The sequence below is a fragment of the Zootoca vivipara genome, chromosome 4 (assembly GCF_963506605.1).
Source record: "Zootoca vivipara chromosome 4, rZooViv1.1, whole genome shotgun sequence".
Classification (NCBI taxonomy): domain Eukaryota; kingdom Metazoa; phylum Chordata; class Lepidosauria; order Squamata; family Lacertidae; genus Zootoca; species Zootoca vivipara.
Window position 1 is genome coordinate 69,383,343 of NC_083279.1, and position 22,362 is coordinate 69,405,704.

General features: G+C 44.2%; 2 long non-coding RNA genes across 4 annotated transcripts; one reads left to right on the forward strand and one right to left on the reverse strand.

Moving 5' to 3' along the window:
* The first annotated feature begins 1,059 nt into the window (after nucleotides 1-1,059).
* LOC118085350 (uncharacterized) lies at nucleotides 1,060-17,195 on the forward strand. Of its 2 annotated transcripts, none has more exons than XR_004692626.2 (3): nucleotides 1,060-2,158; nucleotides 11,607-11,851; nucleotides 14,925-17,195. It is a non-coding gene; the product is annotated as an uncharacterized LOC118085350 (long non-coding RNA). The 2 variants fall into 2 exon arrangements; XR_009557491.1 differs by having other exon boundaries at nucleotides 11,607-15,205; nucleotides 15,460-17,194.
* Nucleotides 3,797-22,150, reverse strand: LOC118085351 (uncharacterized). Of its 2 annotated transcripts, none has more exons than XR_009557492.1 (3): nucleotides 21,381-22,150; nucleotides 20,013-20,089; nucleotides 3,797-4,240 (listed from the first exon to the last, which is right to left on the reverse strand). It is a non-coding gene; the product is annotated as an uncharacterized LOC118085351 (long non-coding RNA). The 2 variants fall into 2 exon arrangements; XR_004692627.2 differs by having other exon boundaries at nucleotides 21,368-22,150.
* Between the last annotated feature and the right edge of the window lie 212 nt (nucleotides 22,151-22,362).

Below are 22,362 nucleotides of genomic sequence, written 5' to 3' on the forward strand. Positions count from 1 at the left end.
TGGAGTTTGCTAGTACAAATCTACACTCTGTAGGGCTGGAGCTCGAAGGCAGAGCACTTCGAAGTTCAATCTGCGGCATTTCCAGGTAGTGCTGGAAAACACACCCGCCTGGGAGCTGCTCTTCTCTTCTTATGAGGATGTTATGGGATGTGCTTTGAGATACCAAGTGGGTGGTGGCTGAATCTGCTCCTGGTAGCCTGGTGTTTTTCGCAAGGGTGGGGAGGTTTTGCTCCTAGCCAGCCTGTCTTATTTATTTATTTATTTATTTGGAAGTCATATAAAACACTCAAGCAACAAAAAGCTCTCCAAGCAGTGTATGAGCCCCAGTCCAATTAAAAAACAACCAACTATGCATGAAACTATCACCACTGAAAACAAATATAAATAAAGGCCAATGCGCATGGAACTGCCGTTATTAAAAACAACGATAAAGTTAGTAAAACTTTTAACAGATATGGTAACTAAATTATGTATCTGATGAAACAAAGACGTTTCCAACAGGCCTCTAAAACAGTATAGGGTGCCTACCTAATGTCAATAGAGATAATGTATTCACCCCATAGTACTTAAGGTGAGCCCCCCAAGGATCAAACTGCTCTTCCCCCCCCCCCCCAACATGGCTGTAGCTCATGCTGGACTCCCCCTTTTCAGAGTTATGACTGATGGCACAGTGTGAAAACATGACTGCAAAACTGAGGAACTGGCTGTTATATATAAGATTATTGTGTGACCATAGCTTTCATCCAGTCAGCGGGTCTATAGAAAGGAAACAAACATTGAGAGACAACAGATGGGCAGCATCACTGCAGACACTACAGATGATATACGAGGAAAGCCGCTGAGAATAAACTTAGCTGTGTTTTGGTGTCTGATTCACAATTTCTCTGGCTAGCTAACATTTTGCAACCGATTTCCAGCAGACATGTTTGTGTTGGCTGAAAACATATGTGCACCAGGTTCTGCTCCTCATGGTAAATGAATAACGCTGCAGGTTACAAGTTTCACGAACTTTGTTCTTATCAGTTTTATGCTTTCCATCTTTGTTTTCATATATTTTGGAACATGCCTGGTCAATAAATCCACACTTCAGAACACACATTGCCCCTGTTAAAGATTCCTGTGCTACTTTAGAGTTATACTGCAAGCAGAAGAGGACTTGAATCAGAAAATTGTAAGTTGCAATAGACTATCGTTCTCAAAAATTATTCTGTCTCTTTTTCCTTTTTCTTTTTTAGGTTGCTCTTGTTTTCTTGCTAAGATGGTAGGAAAGGATCTAGGTAAAGGTAAAGGGACCCCTGACCATTAGGTCCAGTCACAGATGACTCTGGGGTTGTGGCGTTCATCTCGCTTTACTGGCCGAGGGAGCTGGCGTACAGCTTCCGGGTCATGTGGCCAGCATGACTAAGCCGCTTCTGGCGAACCAGAGCAGCGCACGGAAATGCTGCTTACCTTCCTGCCGGAGCGCTACCTATTTATCTACTTGCACTTTGACGTGCTTTCGAACTGCTAGATTGGCAGGAGCTGGGACCAAGCAATGGGAGCTCACCCCGTCGCGGGGATTTGAACCGCCGACCTTCTGATCGGCAAGCCCTAGGCTCTGTGGTTTAACCCACAGCGCCAATCACGTCTACCATCCTCCAAATGGTCTGTTAATATGCATATCTTGAAACTGCAGAGCCGTCTCTCCCTACATTCTGTTGGAAATTCCACATGCTTTATTTATAGCACTTGGTTGCAACACTTCAGGCAAGCTTCAGCCAAACAGTACTGAACTTCAGCTGAGCAAATCCAGCTTGGCAGTGAGCTAGGAACCAGAGTGAGCAGGATATTTGTGGCATTGCAGTGGTACCTGTTCAGCCTGTCCTTCAAGCCTCTGTAAATAAGTGTTTTGGATACCACAGGGACCTTGTGTAAATACAGATTTTCAGTGTAACCATGAGGGACAAAAAGTACTGAAGGCAAATCTCTGCAAGCACTATGGGACCAGAGAACTGCTCCCCCTGTACTGCTCCCCACCGTCCTCAGGTTCAGAGTGCCGTTTCCTATGTCAGTTGTTGCCAGTCCAGAAGCAAACCACACCTTATGTTTTATTTAAATGCTGCAAACAGTCTCAGCTAGCAAGGCAAACATACTTGGTACACTGACCATTAAAACATTGGTAAGCTACCTCTGTCTATTATAAGCGATATAACTTTGTATTTAGAAAACAACATGTATTTTTGGTGTAAGGACAATTACTTTAAGATGTTTTATCATTTAAAACATAGACAAGCTACTTCTGTCTATTATAAGCGATTTAACTTTGTATTTAGAAAACAGAATGTAATTTTGGTGTAAGGATAGTTATTCTTAGATATACCTTCAATGTTCATTTAAAACATAGTTATCTCTGTCTTTTACAAGTGATAAAACTTTGTGTTTAGAAATCAGAACGTATTTTTGTTATAAGGATAATTACTCTACGTAAGATTTATTTCTAATGTTCAATTTTTCAACATTCCAGCTGATGAAGAATTGGCGAAACAGGGCCTTGTCCTGAGATTTTTTCACTGGAATTTATTTTTATTTGCCTCACTATCATACTGGAATTGATTCCTATTTGAATTCATCTTATCATTACATAAATAAAACCTTTTGAAGACTTACTTGAAATTCATCTTGCTCCTGGCCCGAGTTCTTGCAATTTACTGTTTATTTCACTTACTGTTTTACTTCACCAAAAATTCCAATTTCTACAGCAGGCCAGAAGGACTAGCAGAATGGGCAATGATAAGCTACTATCGTGCCAAAATAGAATCATCCTTTCTGGGCTCCCAGAATAGGAAGTACATCCTTTTCCTGTTGTGCTTTTTGCCTTCAGTGCTACCATTGCAGTTGGAGGCTGGAGGAACATGCCATAATAAGACAGAAATGGGGAACCTCCAGATGTTTGGGATTCCATCTCCCATCAGTCCTCTGCCAGCATGCGCCATGGTGGGAGTTATAGTCTGGTTACATGTGGAGGACAACAAGTTCCCCACCCCTGCCCTAAGACATTGTAAGTGAGCAATCACAAATTAAAAACTCTTTAACTGTAGCCAGTGTCCAAGCCATCTATTTTCCCCCTCCAGAGTGGACATACCAAGATTCTCAAGGCCCATTTATTGAGCCTTTATCTTGATTAGTTTGTGCATAGTTGTCATGGAGGATATACAGTGTTGCTGTTTATTGGGTGTTCATTGAGCAGAGTGCTCACTGATTTATTTGCACAGAGTTTGCACGGAGGTTATGCAGTGTTGTTCAATGAGCACACATGCTGATTTGTTTGTGCGGGGGTTATATGATATTGTCCAATGTCACTGTCATCCCACTCTTTTCACTGCATTTTGCCATCACTTTTCTTACCACAAAAAGTCCCTCTCCCCTTTCCTTTGGAAGGGGGCCTGTTTTGCAAGAGGACAGGATCCACTTTAGTGGGGCAACCTAAATTTGACCTGCAAAATAGAGACAGCCTGGAAATGGGTCGAGGTTTAGGATGAATAGTCAGGGCCTGCTGCTCCTATGTAGCTGCTCCTTGAAGTGATTGCCTGATGATAGGGCCAACCCTGCTCCTAGCATATATATATATATATATATATATATATATATATATATATATATATATATATATATATGCACACACACACACACACACACACTAGCTGCAGGAGGCTGAGGGGGTGACCAGCAAAGCTGTGGCCCATGATTTCTCCTCTCCAAATCACCACAGCTGCCAACCACCAGCTGCATTCCTCCCTGCAAGAGAAAAGTTGTGGCGTTTCAGGCAGAAGAGAAGATTTTGAGCAAATGCAGAAAATACAGTAAAGGCTTTAAGCAAGCCCTCCCCTCACCCCCAGCTGACCTTTGGCTCAAAATTTCATCCTCTCTTGGCTGCTGCTTTTAAAAAGTCAATAGGAAGAATTGTGGAACTGTCAATCATGTATTGTTTGCCTCAGACATGGCAAATAGGAAAACCAGAATCAAGGCAGAGTTGGCAATACAACCCAGACACCGGAACGCAAATGAACATAATATAGAATGCCAGGCCTATTTCCAGCTGGTTGATGGGCTGCTAAACAAACTGAGCAGCTTCTGTGAAAGTATGATATAAAAGTTAGTACGTACTGTTATCAGCCTTGAGCCAAATTTATTGATAGAATCTCTCATCTGGGGTAGTGTTCATTACAAAGCTTTTCCTTGGAATGGGATAAATACTGCTGAGCTGCGGAAGGAGAGAAATCCAACATTACGGTTTACAAGCTAACAGTTTCTGTGTGGTAGAACAAGAAGCTGCTCTTATTTCTCCTTTAACTACAGCCAATTTCTTTGAGCCACAAATGTGACTGGGCAAGCCTGCCTTCTCAGCTCGGTGCCTCAAGATGTTTTGGACTACATCTCCCCTGCTGGCCTGAAGCGATGGGAGCTGAAGTCCAAAGCATTTGCAAGGCCCCATCTTGGGGAAGGTTATGCTAAGTTAGTGTTTGCTGGGGAATTTCATACCAGCAACATACCCAACAACCATACTTGCTACGTGACCAAGGCTTTTAGAGGATCAGACTAGACGTGGTGTTAAATGTGGTTTTTGAATTTAAGGTAGGGCTTGTATATTTTTAAAGGGAAAATAGCTTCAGCTGAGGGATAGTGATAATTATTGTGATGGAAGCAGTAGCAGAGGTGGGATTTTACCCTTTTCTCCCCTGCTTCAGCCCTGAAGAAGATCTGTAATTGGAATTTGCATGCAGAGGGAAAACCCATTGGCATAAGTGCTCCAGGGGAACCTGCCTTCAGGGGAAGGGCTCTCCTTCAGATCACAGCAATGTGGAAAGGGTAACATTTTCACAAACTGCCACAAATCCTGTTCAATGGCAGAGCATATGTTTTGCATGCAGAATGTTCTAGGTATAATTCTCTGGTGGAATTGATTTATTATTTTAATTATGTACAGATTTTATAAGTTAATCACTTAGAAGCCATTTTGACATGTAAGTGGTCCATATAATTAATAAATAATCATCACCATTATTCCTGGCATCTCCAGGTAGGACTGGGAGAGACTCCTGCCAGAAACCCTGCCAGTCACTATACAGTGGTACCTTGGGTTAAGAACTTAATTCGTTCCGGAGGTCCGTTCTTAACCTGAAACTGTTCTTAACCTGAAGCACCACTTTAGCTAATGGGGCCGCCGCGCCGCTGGAACACGATTTCTGTTCTCATCCTGAAGCAAAGTTCTTAACCCAAGGTACTATTTCTGGGTTAGCGGAGTTTGTAACCTGAAGCATCTGTAACCTGAAGCATCTGTAACCCCGAGGTACCACTGTATTAATAAACTGGCTGGAACAATGGTAGGACTTGGAATAAGGCAAGTGTCTACATTGCTTCCTATCAGCCCCCGCCCCAGCTGATGCTATTGTTTTCCCTTTTTATTTTTAAAAACTTTCATGTTGAATGAAAGTGTGCATTTAACACCACATTTTATCTGGCCCTTACATGCTATTGAATACATCTTAATTTTTAAGGAATCCCTTACTACAGGGTTGATTTAAAATGGTACTGAGGAATGCAAAGAAAAAGCCATGCATTTGGTAATAAAAGAGGCATTAGGTTGGCTAGATCGGAGATGGCCCAAGGCATTTTGGTGTCTGAAACATTAAATCCAAATGGTGTCGCATGGAGTAAGGCAGGCATCCCCAAACTTCGGCCCTCCAGATGTTTTGGACTACAATTCCCATCTTCCCCGACCACTGGTCCTGTTAGCTAGGGATCATGGGAGTTGTAGGCCAAAACATCTGGAGGGCCGTAGTTTGGGGATGCCTGGAGTAAGGGAACTGAAAATAATGTCAATACATTTCACATCTGGCATCCAATGCACCCCTTTGGTTTTAGATAGTACAAGGGTAAACAAGTCTAAAAATCCCAGGCACCATCGGGGAGGTGGTACCATCGTGGCTACCCCCTGGACATGCGCCACGCACCCCACCACCACTCCGGGCGCCATGCCCCCACGGGCAGAGTGCCACGCCCCTGGGACGCGCACCACGCCCCCGTGGCTGGCTTGCCTTGCCCCCAGGACGTGCGCCAGTCACGCCCCTGCCTGCTCTCCACCCCTGGTGCTGGAGCATGCAGCTTCGCCACTGAGCCCAGGACACAATGTTAACAGCCCTCTAGCAGCTATGGTGGCTCGTTTACCAGAAGTAATGTATTTAGCGTTAACTCTGGAAGTTCAATTCAATATACTTTATTCGACCGATAGTCAGAAAGAAAAAAACATCTCTCAATACAAACAGGAAACATGCAATGTAAGGCAGGTGGAAGGCATCCTTTTCGGTTTGCCTCCAAAAGGGCATTCAGCCGTGCCACAGCTTCCGAGTTTGACCAAAGGGCTGCCGAATCTCCCACTGTATCCTGCACAGGCTTAGCATCCCCATGGAATGTACCGCCAGATTGAAGATTGGGGGTTATTAAAGCAGGCTCCACTTGGGCTTGAGTAGGTTGGTCTAAAATGTGGGGGGGAGGGGATTCATCTTATTTATATGGGCATGGTCTTCTGAGTTACGGAGCCAAAGCAACAACTCGTCCAATCTGTCTGTTATCTCTGTTCGTTCAGATTTTGGCAGGTGGGAAAAGGATAGAAGTAATTCATGCTCTATGGAATTCTCCAAATGAGTAGCCTTCGTCAGTGGTGGAAGGGGTACATCGATCTAGCTGATTAGGTCTGCAACCAAGGGAGTTGGAGTCGTGGTAACTGGTAGGCCCTCGGGCTTAACTGCTTTCTTTTTGAGCAAGCAGTTAGGTAAAAGAGGGCAAATCTTGGTATTAGCGAAAACTCTTGTAGCAAAAATTCCAAAATTGATTAAAGATCTTCTTAGGGACATAATAAGTGCAGGGAACTTTTTGGATTCAAATGAGAGCAGCATTCTCTGCATCTGAGGCCTGCTGCTAATGTGATCGATATGGATCAAATCAATAAAGTAAGGATTTACCCCCAAAAGTCCAGCTAGATGCCTCCTTATCTCACTCTTGTAATACCAGTTAATCACCTGGCCTCTGAAGGGGCAAACTGTTAGGCAGATTTTGGTAGCTTGCAGCAACAATTTGTGGGAAGGTATGGAATGTTGTTCTTCCTTATTTTGTTCATTTTCATGGTTGCAAGCAGCCTGGGGCGTTATGCGAGGTGTGTAAGGTAAAACAGGTGCTCTGGGCATTTGTATAGTTCTAGTCTCTGGTAATGCCTCCTGAGGACTGCCTTTACCTTTTAGTGATACAAGTGAAATAATCTTCTCTAAGGATCCTTGGATGTCTCTTATATATTTAAAGATACAGTCCACCGTTTTTGCAACAAGGTCTAAAGTGGTCAAATGTTCAGATAATGCATCAGCGAGGCAGCTTTCTTGATCTCTAATACAGTCTTTCGAGTGGATATCAGTGATTGTAGATCTTCTTAATTTGATGTTATTATTGCTTGAGGGATTAGCATCCAGGTTATCAAAGGTTCTTTCAGGGTGACTTCCTCATCAGTCATCTCTGCTAGCAGTGCGAAAGTGTTCGAAACCGGAATATTAAAAGTATCCTTTGTCCTTTCAAAGGAAAGTTCACTAATTTTCGTTTGCTTGGCAAGAGGCAGGCACCCCAGTTCCTCTATGTCCTCTATATCTCTGGTATCTCTGGTACGTTTCCCAATTCCTCTCCTATTATCAGCAGTGCTGTGCGGTTGTTGAGTCATCTCTCTCTTCATGCAGACGCCTCCAGGCTTCAAGGTCAGTGGATATCTCCACTCTGGAAGTGTATACTCAATTCTCACCAAACTAAGCCTCCTGATGTATATTCTGCTCTAGAAGGCTTAGTTTGGTCAGAATCGAGTATAGTCATACCTTCGAAGTCAAATGGAAGTCCATTCAACTTCCAAAACATTTGGAAACCAAAGTGTGGCTTCTGATTGGCTGCAGGAAGTTCCTGTTGGACGTTCAGGTTCCAAAGAATGTTCGCAAACCAGAACAGTCACTTCCGGGTTTGTGGCGTTCGGGAGCCAAAACTTTCGAGTCGCAAGGCGTTCGGCGTTTGGGATCCAAGGTACGACTGTATACACTTCCACAGTTAACACTAAATACATTACTTCTGGCAAACAAGCCACCATTTGCAGCCTCAGAGTGACCGCCCTGGGTCAGATTTTGTTCTCCTTTGCATCTTTGCATTGTGTGTTTTTTTCAACTCTACTTTCTAGCAGCACAAACAGCAGGTTGGCTAGAAAATCTAGTACCTGTACTTCCCAGTGGCCAAATATTTGTTCAACAGAATCAGCCTTGCTAGGACTATTGTAGTTTATTCATTTGTTTAAGCATGATGAAACAAAGGAAGTCTCCATCCACATACTACTATTAGCTGATAAGAACTGAAGGCATGCTTTCCAGCTCGTTCCACCTGGCTTCTACTGAATTGCTCGCTGCTGATAAATCAGCATTGCCATATCGGAAGGGATGCTGAGGAATTCTGTGCCATCTGTATTATTTTCAAGCAGAGCAAGCTGATTCCCACGCTCTTGGGGCTGGCCTCCTGGTTTGCCACACTGAGGCCTTTGTTGCAGGTTGTGGGCCAGAAAAGGGTGCCTTGGTCTGGCCGCCTGCCCACCGCCATATCCTGTTCTGCAAGCACTGCTGCCATCTTGCCGCTGCAGCAGGTCTGTCAGCAGACCCTTACAGGGATCTCCAGTGTGCTTCTGGGTCACATCTTCAGAGCAAAGGCATCGGTAACAAGGTGGCCCTGTAGAGGAGCTGTGCTGCTGCCATTTTGCTGTGGAAAACTCTGCTTAAAGTTTAACCGTAGCAAACTGGCTCGATTTGAGGAAGGATCCCACATTCCTTAACATCCTTTGCGCGGTCAGGTGGAGTCCCCCAAAGCCCCAGGCAGCCCCCGAGCAGAATGATGACACAAGACCACGTTCTATGGGATTAAAATTGGCCACAGCTTTATTAAGAATTCAGATGTAGGGAGACCTTGGCTCAGGCATTGGGCGTATATCGTTCCCAGCCCCCAGCCGGGGATCTGGGTAATTTCAGGGTTATCCAGCATGTGTGGGGGTTGGGCTGGCTCTGGAGAACATATGTTCAAGCAGATAGCCCGCCCCCCCTCAATCGCAGCCGCTGGAGGGGGAGGGCAATGGCAGCCTATTGCATATGGTCAATGCCTCCCCCTTAGCCCCATTTACAGGAACCCTGTTATCGCCACTGCAATGTGGGCGGGGCCCCCCATTTATGTAGATGACTAAAGGATTCTGCCCAAGGCCTGCATCTGCCAAAGTTGTGATGAATTGCTATGGGAAAGGCGAAACCTGCCAACAGCAGCCATGTCGTAGCAGCACCTGCGTGTGTGTACGCCTGTGGAAGAAAATAACCTGTAATGCAATCATTAATTTTTTTGGGGGGGGGAGTGGAGGGTGGGAAAGCTCTGGAGCCATCGACTGCTTCCCAGGAATGACTCTGCATCAGCAGTGTGCAAGATAAGGTTACCTCCTCCTACCTGGGCAATCCCCCCGGCAACGCCTCCCCGAGCTGGATTGGACAGGTAACTGCGTGGGCCACCAGTATCCAGCCCGGAAAGGCAGCGCCGGCCTCCGAACTTCCAGGGCTGCCTCAGGGATCTCAGGGGGCTGCGCACGACCGCGCAAAATGCGCCTCCCCTTTTATGTGGGGAACGGTCATTGTGAGAGTGAGATACAAACCCTCCAAGTGTTCCGATTTTCCAAGGACAGTGGCAATGGCTGCAGAGAAGCAGCCTGTTGCATCTCCATGGCTGCTGCTGCCAGCCTTTCTTTCCTTTTTTCTCCTGTTCCTTTTTTGCTTCAATATTAAAAGTATTTCTTTTATTCTGGGGCATTATAAAAATATACTTTGCATCAAGCATGAACTTTTGTATAACTTTTTTAAAAAATAAGTATCAATAAAAATCAACATTTAAAAACCAAAAGGACTTTCCCCAGAACCAATCCGCTCCCAAACCACACCTCTCACCCCCCACAAGTGTTTTCCCTGGGTAGAATGTGTCCTTGAACTCTTATAATGCTGCTTGCTTACTTGAATAGAGAGAGAGAAACTAGCCTACCGTGCAAAGGTAAAATTCGTATTAATGGCTCTGGGCACTTTTGCCCCAGGCCCTGCCCACTCTGAGAAGGTTGCGCAGAAGGAAATGTGACCCTCAGGCTGAGAAAGTTCTCTCAACTCTGCTCTACACTGCAAAATGTAGACTCAACATCCTTATTTCTGACCTTCACCGTGGTTTCCATGCATAATTTACAAAATGAGAAGATTGGTTAACAAGTTGTGCTGAAGTGACAAAATGCTGCTGTGCTGCTGCAGTTTTTTTCCCAGGTTCTTAATTTATCCATGGAGGAGAAAACATATTCTGAAGGCATCCCTGCCAGTATGAGTCGGGAAATAGCGGTAAGCCTTGGAACCAGTGCTGGATAAATGCTGGCTGGAGTTAAGACTGCCATGCAGAAAAAACAAACACACATTGTGCAATTTGGGGATTTTCTTGGCTGCAGGCCATACTCTTGCCTGTCAATTCCGTAAGCACTTTATGCTTCACACAGTCTGTCATCCACATCATTCCCCCTGTTTCCAGTGTTGAGGGTTTGAGTCATGTTGTTTATACAGCTGAAATGGCAATAGCCATGCACAAGAGAGAGGAACCAACAGGCTTGGGGAATGGGGACTCCAAGGTTGGTAGAATTCCGCCCAAAAATGGTTTAAGAAAGGGAGCCATAAAACAACCCAATGAGGATTGACACAGAACGCTAAGTGTTGGTTGGGGCAGAAGACACCAAAAAAGGGGGCGGGGGTGACAGAAGACCAGTGGGAACTCTGAACAGGAAGTATCTGCATGCCAACATTTTGTTACAGTTGGAAGGGGTCCAAAGTGTCATCTGGTCCACCCCCCTACAATGCTGGAATCATCACTAAAGAATCCCTGATAGATGGCAATCCAATCTCTATTTAAAAACCTCCAGTGAAGGAGAGGTCACTAACTTCTGAAGTAGTCTGTATCACTTGATGTACTGTAGTTGCCATATTCAGAGCTGGGTGTATGATGAAGCAACACAACATCGTTGCTTTGTATGGCACCTTCCAGGTTCGCACAATCTCTCTTTTTCTGTGATTTTTTTAATATTTTATTTTTAAGTGGGTTAGCATTCAATCTTTGCGGGCCACAGCATTTCTGGATGCTGACTCTCACAGTTGTCAAGTCTCTTGATGCATTCATCTTTGCCTTTGTCCATTTCTATCAGCCGAGGACAGTATAGACACATCCTCAATTTATTGCTCATATAAATTATAAGAAATGCAACAGTAGTAGTGGCACTGTTTCCACTGTCACCTCTACTTTACAGAGGGTCCACACTAGGCAAGCTACTTCTTTTAGCCTTACTGTAGCCGGTCACAGTAATGCTACACAGCACACACACACACACACACACACACACACACACATGCCTCCACCACCACTACCCTGACTGCTGCTTGCTCAGAAAGCTGCCCTAAATAAATGCCTGGACAAGTGCTGCTAACTGCCCATTGCTGGTCTTCCCAATGCTGCAGGTGGACAGACATGCAAGTATGTCACATGGCTTATCTCATCCATTTGTTGCTACATCATTGGGAAGCTGCAATCTATATCTCCACTGCTACCAGCCAATTGGAAGAAGAGAGGACAGAACAATACAACAGCTTACATGGCCAAACAGCGATTACCTGGACACCAGTGCTTCCCCCCCCCAGGGGGACACTCAAGGGTACGCAGTACTGGCACCTCTTTTTTGTGGTTAAAAAGTAACAACTTCGTGGTGAGTACCGGCACCTATTTTTCTAGAAAAAAAGCACTGAGCTGCTCCTTCCATTCCCCTGCCCTGCCGGTAAAGCAGGAATAGAGAATTTGTGTCTCCCACCCAGAGGAAGGTGGGCTGCAGCTCTCATTATCCCTGATCATTGGCCATGCCAACTGGGAGTTGGCATCTCAAAACATCTGGAGGGTCATGGATATCCAATATAGCATATCAGAGCTCAGCTTTTAACAAAGCATGTTTTAATTTGCCAGTGGCAGGAAATGCACAAGAAGGGCGGTGTGCATTCAAACAATTCATGAGTTCAATAATTACTGCTTTCAGAAGTAAGAGTTCAGCCTAAACTGTCACAGATCCAGTAAGGTAGTTATACGCCCCCATGGAAGCCTGCGGAAAAGGAGGTGAAGGTTGTGACAGCCAGAGAAGGTGAAGTCTCACGAAGGTTGGGGTTCCTGGCTGTAACTAAACTGAGAGCAGGCAAAGGCTGCAATTTCCAAGTTATCATATGAACAGAATTAGGCATGATTTGTGGGGAGGCAGCCTATCTAAGGCCTCTCACCACATGCTTTGGCCTCATTTCAACTGTGCAAGCAGACATAAAAGAAAAGACTAGTACTTGTGAAATTGCAGTTTAAAAAACCTCTTACCTTCATTATATAAATATCCCTTGCCATTTACTAGAACGATAGCAGTATTTCAACTATAAAAGTAGTCTCACTTCTAGGAAAGATGGAGGCACCTGTGGACTTTCCCCTTCCATGCAATATCTAAACGCTGCTAGGCTCTTGCTTTCTCTTTAGCCTGACCACTGGGATTGTTTGCTTGTTTTGCACTGAAAAAGGGCCTCCCACCCTTTACCAATTGCACTTAAGAATGGCTTCCGAGTTCGCACCTCACCAATATTCTCAAGTGTCTCCAGGGAACAACAGAGAAGTTGTGGGCCTACAAAAAGAGAGAGGAGGCACCAATATCTCTGTCCTGACTGCAGCAGAAAATGAGCTCTGAAACCTGGACAAACCAGGCAGGGCCACTTTTGCACACCAAGGGGAGCTCATGGGCCCTAATGGTCCATCAGTGTTACTTGGTCATGTCCATAGGGCATGTCCAGAAAGCCATGGCATATGCAAATGGAAAACCATTTGGGGGGATTATTAACATCAGCCTATCTGAATAACGGCTAATTAGTGACATCAGATTTATAAGAAAGGATTCTGGCTTTGATAACGGCTAATTTCTCCAGTCCAGAACTGACATACAAAACCGCAGGAGCAATATTAGCTTCCAAGCCATTAATTTTCATGCCAGACTCGACAACACCTGGATAGTTTATAAGAATCGCATTAATAATGAGAGTCATCAAGGAATAGATTTATAGCTCCTTGTTTGCAACATGTAGCTACAGTATCAAAGCTACATGGATTACTTCGAAATGTTCTCCCTTCCCTGCCTCAAGGGTCCAAAGGAGAAGCTGTTCTCACCCACCCACAGTTTTACGCAATGAATGACTCAGCTGCCCTCACCTGTAATAAAGAGATCCGTTTAATTTGTTTATAGCTAAAAGTAAAAGTGCGCTTGGATTTCAGAACAGCAGGAGCGGCCAACAAGCCTTTGGAAATTTCCAGCACACTTAGTTTTGTATTTCAGTAAGATCCAGGTATCATATTACCCGGTCTGTGTTGATCCTATTCAATATAAATTAACATCAACCAGTTCACCCATTGTACATTTCTATGCTAATAAGAACGGAGGAGGGAAAGTAAAAGGGTGGCATTTTGCAAACTTTCCATGTGTGGTTATATGTGGATAGTGAATTCTAATCTATGTGAATAAATAAATATGCAGAATTGGGAGTGATAGCTCACTCCAGAATAACAAATCCAGAACATAATTGTGTAGTATGAAGCCAAGAGCTATTTCCAAGAGTTACACTGAATGTCCAAAATGTGATGGATGTCAACATTCATAATGGATGCTGACAATTGCATTTAGATAAATGTAAATTTTAGGTAAATGTAAAATTTAGGTAAACAATTCAGTGAAGGATCTCTGAGTTTTGTGGCATTCACACCTTCTTCTGGGATTATCAATGTTTAGAAGTAAACATTAAGAGTCACCAGACTTTGGATCATCGCTCTATAATGTTATATTTTTAATGGGTTTTGATCAAAAGACCCACTCTCAGAAGGGGTGGGTAGAAGGTGACGCTGATAATTTTTCTGAGAATTGTTATAAGAATTTTATTTTCTCAAGCTTCCTCTAAATGGAGAGTTCCGGGGGACTTTGGGCAATATTTGGCAAAATGCTCCTCTCCCCACCACCACCCAGCTTTTCCACCTGTGAGCAAGCTGGAGAATTTCAGGTGCAACTATGAATCTATATTTTCAACCCCGTTCACTTTAATTTGCAGTATATAGTTTCTGTTTTGTTTTTCCTCTAGTTTTTAGGAAATGTTAATGAAGCTTGTATTTTTCTTGGTTTTCGTGTAAACTGCTTGGAGATTTTTAAAATAATATTAAGTGGTATAAAAATCATAAACAAATAAACTACAGCTCATTAAAAATGGAAGGAAAACCTTCCCGTCTCAAACTCGTAGCCATGATAGAAAAACACGCAAGCCTATGAGCTGTTCAAATAAAGGTAACTAGGGCAAGGTGTCTAAGGCCCAGCATACCTGAACAATGGAGCCAATGTTTGGTTGAGGAAATACAATACAGAAATGGATCATGTTGACAGTGTCCTATAAAGGACTGGGCTGATTATCTGAGGCATGCACTTCCCTTTCTTTTTCAAAACATTTCTTAAGAAGTCAACATCCAGTTTAACCCCAGATTAGGTGGGGCTGTGGAGGTTTCATTAAGGTAAGGAATGGGTGGGAGGCAAACAAGCATGGGAAGTGAGGGAATTAAGGTAGGCCACTGCTGAAATTGGGAAGAACATGAAGGGGAAGTGATGTCTTTGCTAGACTAAGACAAGATACAATTCAGCAAATAAATAAATAAATAGGATTGCTGTATTTTGAAAAGAAAAAAAGAGGACACATTTGCCCACTTCTACTTTTAACTCACTGGAAGGACAGATCGTGAAGCTGAGGCTCCAATACTTTGGCCACCTCATGAGAAGAGAAGACTCCCTGGGAAAGACCCTGATGCTGGGAAAGATTGAGGGCACAAGGAGAAGGGGACAAGAGAGGATGAGATGGTTGGACAGCGTTCTCGAAGCTACGAACATGAGTTTGACCAAACTGCGGGAGACAGTGCAAGACAGGAGTGCCTGGCGTGCTATGGTCCATGGGGTCACGAAGAGTCGGACACGACTAAACGACGAAACAACAACAACTTTTAACTACAGGTTGCTACGGTATGGTGATTCTCATTTAAAGTAACCCCACTATATGTAGGCTATAGAGGCTGTGATATATTGTAGGAGCAATGTTCTTAACTTTCAACAACAAAATAATAACACATATTGCTCCCTTACTTGCCACATGAAACTTGGGCTCATGTTCACATCTTTGTGAACGTAAGTGTGTACAGAACAATTTATTAAACTGTTTAACATGTACATATGGACTCTCCTTAAGATCAGGGGGATGTTTACTCTTGCCTTTCCAGACTCCTTCTCCAAGATCTTGTAGCTGAGCCAGCGTCCTTTTAGTTCAGCCGCAAGAGAAGGTATTTATACAGTATGTAGCTAGTTTAAGATGCTGCTCTGTTGTGATTCTCTGCTGCAGACCAACTTAGCCAGGTGCCTAAGATCTGAGTCTAATGCACTAGAAAAAAATTATTGGGTTACTGTAAACAAAAATACAGTAGCTGAGGCTCCAATACTTTGGCCACCTCATGAGAAGAGAAGAATCCTTGGAAAAGACCCTGATGTTGGGAAAGATTGAGGGCACTAGGAGAAGGGGACGACAGAGGACGAGATGGTTGGACAGTGTTCTTGAAGCTACGAACATGAGTTTGACCAAACTGCGGGAGGCAGTGCAAGACAGGAGTGCCTGGCGTGCTATGGTCCATGGGGTCACGAAGAGTCGGACACGACTAAACGACTAAACAACAACAACAACAAACAAAAATACCAAACGGAAAACCCCAGACATATTGCCAAATTTTAAAAATCCTCCCGAACAGAAATTTTAATCCTGAAATTGAGGACATGTCCAGGGAAAAGAGGACATATATGGCAACCAGACTTGAAAAAGAAGATGTATCCTGGAGAAATAGGACATATGGCAATCCTAGCAGAAAATGCATGGTTGTTGCGTGCAAAGTCCCCTCTCTCCTATTTGCCCTCAGATTTATTTATTCTGTGGTGCTTTGCAGCTGTGACTGTCATCGGCATTTTGCAGCTCATCCCTGGAAGATTAGGAGAGTTGTACAGCTGTCTGCCCACATTTCTACAGTGCAAGAAAACACACGTTCTGGGGGCAGGGCGCGACGTGCATTTTGGGGGTGGGGCGCACCATGTGCAGGGGCGGGGCATGCATTTGGGGGCGGGGCTCACATTTGGGGGCGGGGGCGGGCAGCCGCGATGGCGCCCCTGGGATCGTGCTGCCTGGGGCGCCGCGCCCCCACCGTCCCTATCTTCCTACGCTACTGCTTCTCACACTGAGCTCCCCAACACAGACAGCATCGTAATGGGGGGGTCTTTGTTCCCAGTTCCACCCTCCCAGTACAACTTCAGACCCTGCGGACAAGGCTATAAACTAGCACACTAGTTTATTTACTTGTTAAATGCTTCACTTTAAGTAGCATGTAACAAGTGAAAGACAGAGACATAGAGGGGTACATGAACAACTGGTCATCACAATTTGTATCTTCCATCCCCATAACCATGTCTGATTATGCTGTCTCCCATGGCATGTATTCATATAAACATTGCTGTCAGGAGATAATAAAACTGGTGGCATAGATGTTTTAAAGATATGAGGGCTATGGGAAAGGCTTTGATTTATGCTTGACCTATCTGACCATTATTTACCTGAGTGAGGAGTTCAGCTTGCTTCACTTTCAAAATAGTAATTGTGAAACACACATTTTTAAACTGTTTCAAGTCTCTCATAGCCACTTAGTCTGAACAAGTTTTAACCAGAGCGAGCAGAACCGCCATTCAGTGAAACAAATGGCTTGGTTTTATCTAAGAGTGTATTTTACTTTAATTGATAGTTGGTGTTGCCTGCTCTGTCTTTGTTGAGCCACAGCTCAAAGCTGCTAAAATAGCAGCAGTTTTCAGACTAGTAAGGAAGCAGCAGCTAGACTGGTGACTGGGAGCAGCCGCCGAGACCACATAACACCGGTCTTGAAAGATCTACATTGGCTCCCAGTACGTTTCCGAGCACAGTTCAAAGTGTTGGTGCTGACCTTTAAAGCCCTAAATGGCCTCAGTCCAGTATACCTGAAGGAGTGTCTCCACCCCCATCGCTCTGCCCGGACACTGAGGTCCAGTACCGAGGGCCTTCTGGTGGTTCCCTCATTGCGAGAAGCCAAGTTGCAGGGAACCAGGCAGAGGGCCTTCTCGGTGGTGGCGCCCGCCCTGTGGAACGACCTCCCATCAGATGTCAAAGAAAAAAACAGCTACCAGATTTTTAGAAGACATCTGAAGGCAGCCCTGTTTAGGGAGGCTTTTAATGTTTAATATATTATTTTATTTCATTTTTCTGTTGTAAGCCGCCCAGAGTGGCTGGGGAAACCCAGCCAGATGGGCGGGGTATAAATAATAAATTATTATTATTATTTATTTGGATGTTGGTTAAAATAAAAAGTGAAAAAGGAGAAAAGGCCACAGATATAAAACCATGTGCCTCAAAATGTTGGTCACAAAAGGTTGTATTTAAATAAGTTTTACTTAGTGTAGACCCACTGAAATTAATAAAACTAAGTCATGTCTATTAATTTCAGTGGGTCTGCTCTGGGTAAAACTAACAATGGATACAGCCCAAAATATTAAACCTGTAACACAATCCAAAGCACATCTACACAGAAGTCCTACCGGTACTTAAGTTCAGTGGAACTTCCTGCCAGGTAATTATGCAGGCAATCGTGACCTACTATAACTAAAGGGATAAATAAAAACATACCACTATGTGTCCCAAGTGCCTGTGATCTGATTTTAGTGGTAACAAGGCAAAAAACTGAAGCCTTTTCTGGCTAGAAGTAGGATTACATCTTTGGTTCCCAACCCAGTCTTAGTCTTGCTGCTCACCATTAGAGTTACCAAGTGAAAAGGGGGACAGAAGCCCTGCTTAAGACTGTGAAGACCCAAGTTCAAATTTTACCTAGCCATGAAGTTGACTGAGTCTCTTGGGACAGCCACCATCACACAGCTATCATGAGGCTTTGGGCCATATATCTCCTACCCTTCCTTAAGTTCTGTGGGAGAAGGTTGGCACCATAATGCAATAAATAAAACAATATAGTAAAAAGGTGGCTAAGAAATTTAGCGAAGGGCAGGACACACGCTTTTGCAAGTTGGCAGGTCCAATCCCTGGAATCTCCAGGAATAATAATTCTGGCTGGGTTTCCCCAGCCACTCTGGGCGGCTTCCAACAAAGTATTAAAATACAGAAATCCATCAAACATTAAAAGCTTCCCTAAACAGGGCTGCCTCGAGATGCCTTCTAAAGATCTGGCAATTGTTGTTCTCTTTGACCTCTGGTGGGAGGGCATTTCACAGGGTGGTTGCCACCACCGAGAAGGCCCTCTGCCTGGTTCCCTGTAACTTGGCTTCTCGTAGCGAGGGAACGGCCAGAAGGCCCTTGGCGCTGGACCTCAGTGTCTGGGCAGAACGATGGGGGTGGAGACGCTCCTTCAGGTATACTGGACCAAGGCCATTTAGGGCTTTAAAGATCAGCACCAATACTTTGAATTGTGCTCGGAAACATACTGGGAGCCAATATAGGTATTTCAGGACCGGTGTTATATGGTCTCGGCGGTCGCTCCCAGTCACCAGTCTAGCTGCCGCATTCTGGATTAGTTGTAATTTTCGGGTCACCTTCAAAGGTAGCCCCACATAGAGCGCATTGCAGTAGTCCAAGCAAGAAATAACTAGAGCATGCACCACTCTGGTGAGACAGTCCGCGGGCAGGTAGGGTCTCAGCCTGCATACCAAATGGAGCTGATAAACAGCTGCCCTGGACACAGAATTGACCTGCGCCTCCATGGACAGCTGTGAGTCCAGAATGACTCCCAGGCTGCGCACCTGGTCCTTCAGGGGCACAGTTACCCCATTCAGGACCAGGGAGTCCTCCACACCAGCCTGCCTCCTGTCTCCCACAAACAGTACTTCTGTCTTGTGTAGGGCTGAGAATGCCCCCTGCATGGAACCCTGGAGAGTTGCTGACAGTGCTGTGTAGGCAACACTGAGCTAGTTGGACCAATGGTCTGATTTGGCAGGAGGCAGCTTCCCTGTGATCTAAAATATTAAGATCTTGCTCAATGAAAGGAGCGGAAGAATGGCCTCTCACTCATTCACAATTGCCCTCTCATTCATTTACCTTGTCTGACACCAGTTTTTGCAGTGTGCCATTGCCTCAGGGTTATAGTCCCATTGACTGGGGTTTAACTAGTAGGCCATTTGCATGAGTATTGCTTTGGCTTTCCAAAAGTTCATGTGACTATTACAGAGAGGACATATATAAAAAGTTCTAAATATTTCAGAAAATATACAGTCTATCTGAAATGCTTTATCCCAGCAGCAGTATGGAAGAAAAGATGAACTTATGATAGTGCTTCAATATGACCTTTATGAAGTATACCATTGCATAATTGCTGGTTACCCAAGCATAAGCATTGCAAGGAAGTATGCCCTAAAGTAATAACCTTGCATGCCAACCTTTATAAATGAGACGCCAGCTGAAAAGCATGCATGCATTCTTGTGTGAAATCAGTTGGTACCAAGAGTTCATTGCTCACAGTGAACGAACATTTCAAAATTGGATCTTTATGCAAGAGAAATTGAAAACACAACACAGCACACTTTACTGTTCTTAGAAAGGTCTCAGTGATGAGCCTTAGTGAGTTTTACTCAGGTGTTTTTAAACTGACTATTAAAATATGCCATAAAAAATAGGGTGGGTCCTGAAAATGTATGTGCCACTTCAGCTGCAGTGGCACAAGTGCCCAAGTATTTTTATTCTGTCAGGTGGATAATAAACAGCACATGATACCTTTATAGCACAGGCTGCAAGCATTGCACCATGCCTGTGTAACTGGTTCACCTGGTCCTCTTCACTCCAAGGTCATTCTGGAAAAACAACATTCAATTTCAGTTAAAGGTGGTTCTACTCAGCTGACTGTCCAACCATCAAGGTCCTTTTCCTTGGCTACGAGCGTCAACTTTCCAGGATTGTTTAATCAGCTGTACACAACACAGTTGGTTCAACATATACTTCATAATCCACCCATAAAAGAGCAGATTGCATTTGTTCTATCAACTGAGCCAGAGTGGTCTATCTTAAAAGGGGCTGCTCCATTACTCCAGCAAGGAATATGCCCTCTCCTAAACAAAAGAATGAAATTGCCTGTACAGCAAGCAAAACCACCTACAGTTAGCTGCTTCTGTTCAATCACTCAGGTAGTTGGTGAGGCTTATCCTTTCTCTCCATGACTTCATAAACACTTTTGAAGCTCCAACTCCAAACCAGCACTTCGAATTGCATACGGAAACTAATGGGCAGCCAGTGCAGTTGGGCCAGGATCTGTGTAATATACTCAGACCATCTTGCCCCAGTGAGCAGCCTGACCGCTGAATTCTGCACCAGCTGAAGTTTCTGAACTACCTTCAGAGGCAGCCTCACATAGAAGGCATTCCTATGCCATCTGGGTGACACAGATGATCAACGTTTTTCTAGAGGCTTGACAGCCATATGTCAAGAATGCTTCGATGGTGTTTCCTGCTTGGCAGGGGGTTGGACTGGATGGCCCTTGTGGTCTCTTCCAACTCTATGATTCTATGATTCTATGATTCTAGATGACCATTTAAAAAATGGACTCTGACTCCAGAGGGAGTCACTTTTTGGTGGCAACCATGTCTCCAACAGCCAATCTGAGTCTTCATGTGAGCAATGGAGGATCTTGTGAACTTAAAATATGTTTCTAAAATTGGGATCATTGTGTGAACATACTTATGACTTCAGCTTACCCGACTGATCTTCACTGACTGACAATTTTATCACTACTTGATTTATAAGAGGAAAGATACAAGGACTCTTGAAGAAATCATTTAGCCCCATTCCCTGACCCACCCCAACTTTGGCCAAATCATGCAACCTAACCTTCTAAAAACTACAACTAAGATCGCTGTTGCAAAAGACAATGAGTCCAGGATCTCTCTGCTCCCCATTTGAACATTTAATTTTACAACAGCAGCAAGACATTCTCATTAGTATTTCAAAGAAAAGCAGTACAAGCATTCGAGCTGACTCCACCTTGGCTTCAGTGCTTCCCTCCCTCCCACAACCCTCCCAGCGTTCCTTCTTTCCTTCCATTTCTAATAACCCTCTCCTCTTCCTCCTTCACTTACCAGGACATCTTACCTATCTTCCCCACACAATCCACCCAGCCAGGATTGCTGGGCCACTGAATGTCCCTCTCTTATCCCAAATGTTTTGGTTTATTGTTCTGGTGTCGATAGGCACTTGGCACTGAAGTCATTTTATAACCTCTTCCCAAATTGATTTCCCCAGGGAAATGCCCTTTAAAAGGTTGAAGGTGCATATCAGTTTCTGCTCTTTGCTCTTTCTAGGCAAAATGCTGTGGCATAGAATGGCATGCTGCGGTCCCACCTGACTCAGCATGGAAGCTGCAGGAACAAACGGGAAAGAATGTGTTACACAACAAGACCCTTGTAGGTGTTCCATTTGTTTTGAAATGTAGCTTATCTGTGTGTGTTTTTCTTGTTGAGACAGCAGGGGCATTTCTAAAAGGTTCTGAAAAGTCCCTACTTGAAAGAAAGCAAGATAGAAATCTCAACTTAGTTGTATATAGTCTGGCCTTTTTTTTGTTTTTCTTTTCAACCAATATTCATTTCCATCACCTCTAACAACGTGGGTGGGTGCATGACAAAGACAGTGGAAAAACAGAGTGGGGAAATTGTAAGAGCATGAATTAGGAAATGTTTAGCAGTTTTACACCCCAAGGCTATGAATCTTGACTTGAAGGCAATCCCTCCCCCCCCCCAGTTTATTCTTAAATAAATGTACATGAGATTGAAACTAAGACATTCCATTCATTCCAGTATAAGAGGTTGAAGTGTATACTTAACATTGCCACTAAAATCAATGGCCCTTGAAAGTACTTAACTTAGGCTAAATGAATCACACTCTAATTCTGAATCCTGTTGAGTGTAAAGGGGAAAGAAATGTGCCAAACCATTGTTGTTGTTGTTTAGTCGTATCCGACTCTTTGTGACCCCATGGACCAGAGCACGCCAGGCACTCCTGTCTTCCACTGCCTCCCGCAGTTTGGTCAGCTTCGAGAACACTGTTGGTAGCTTCGAGAATACTGTCCAACCATCTC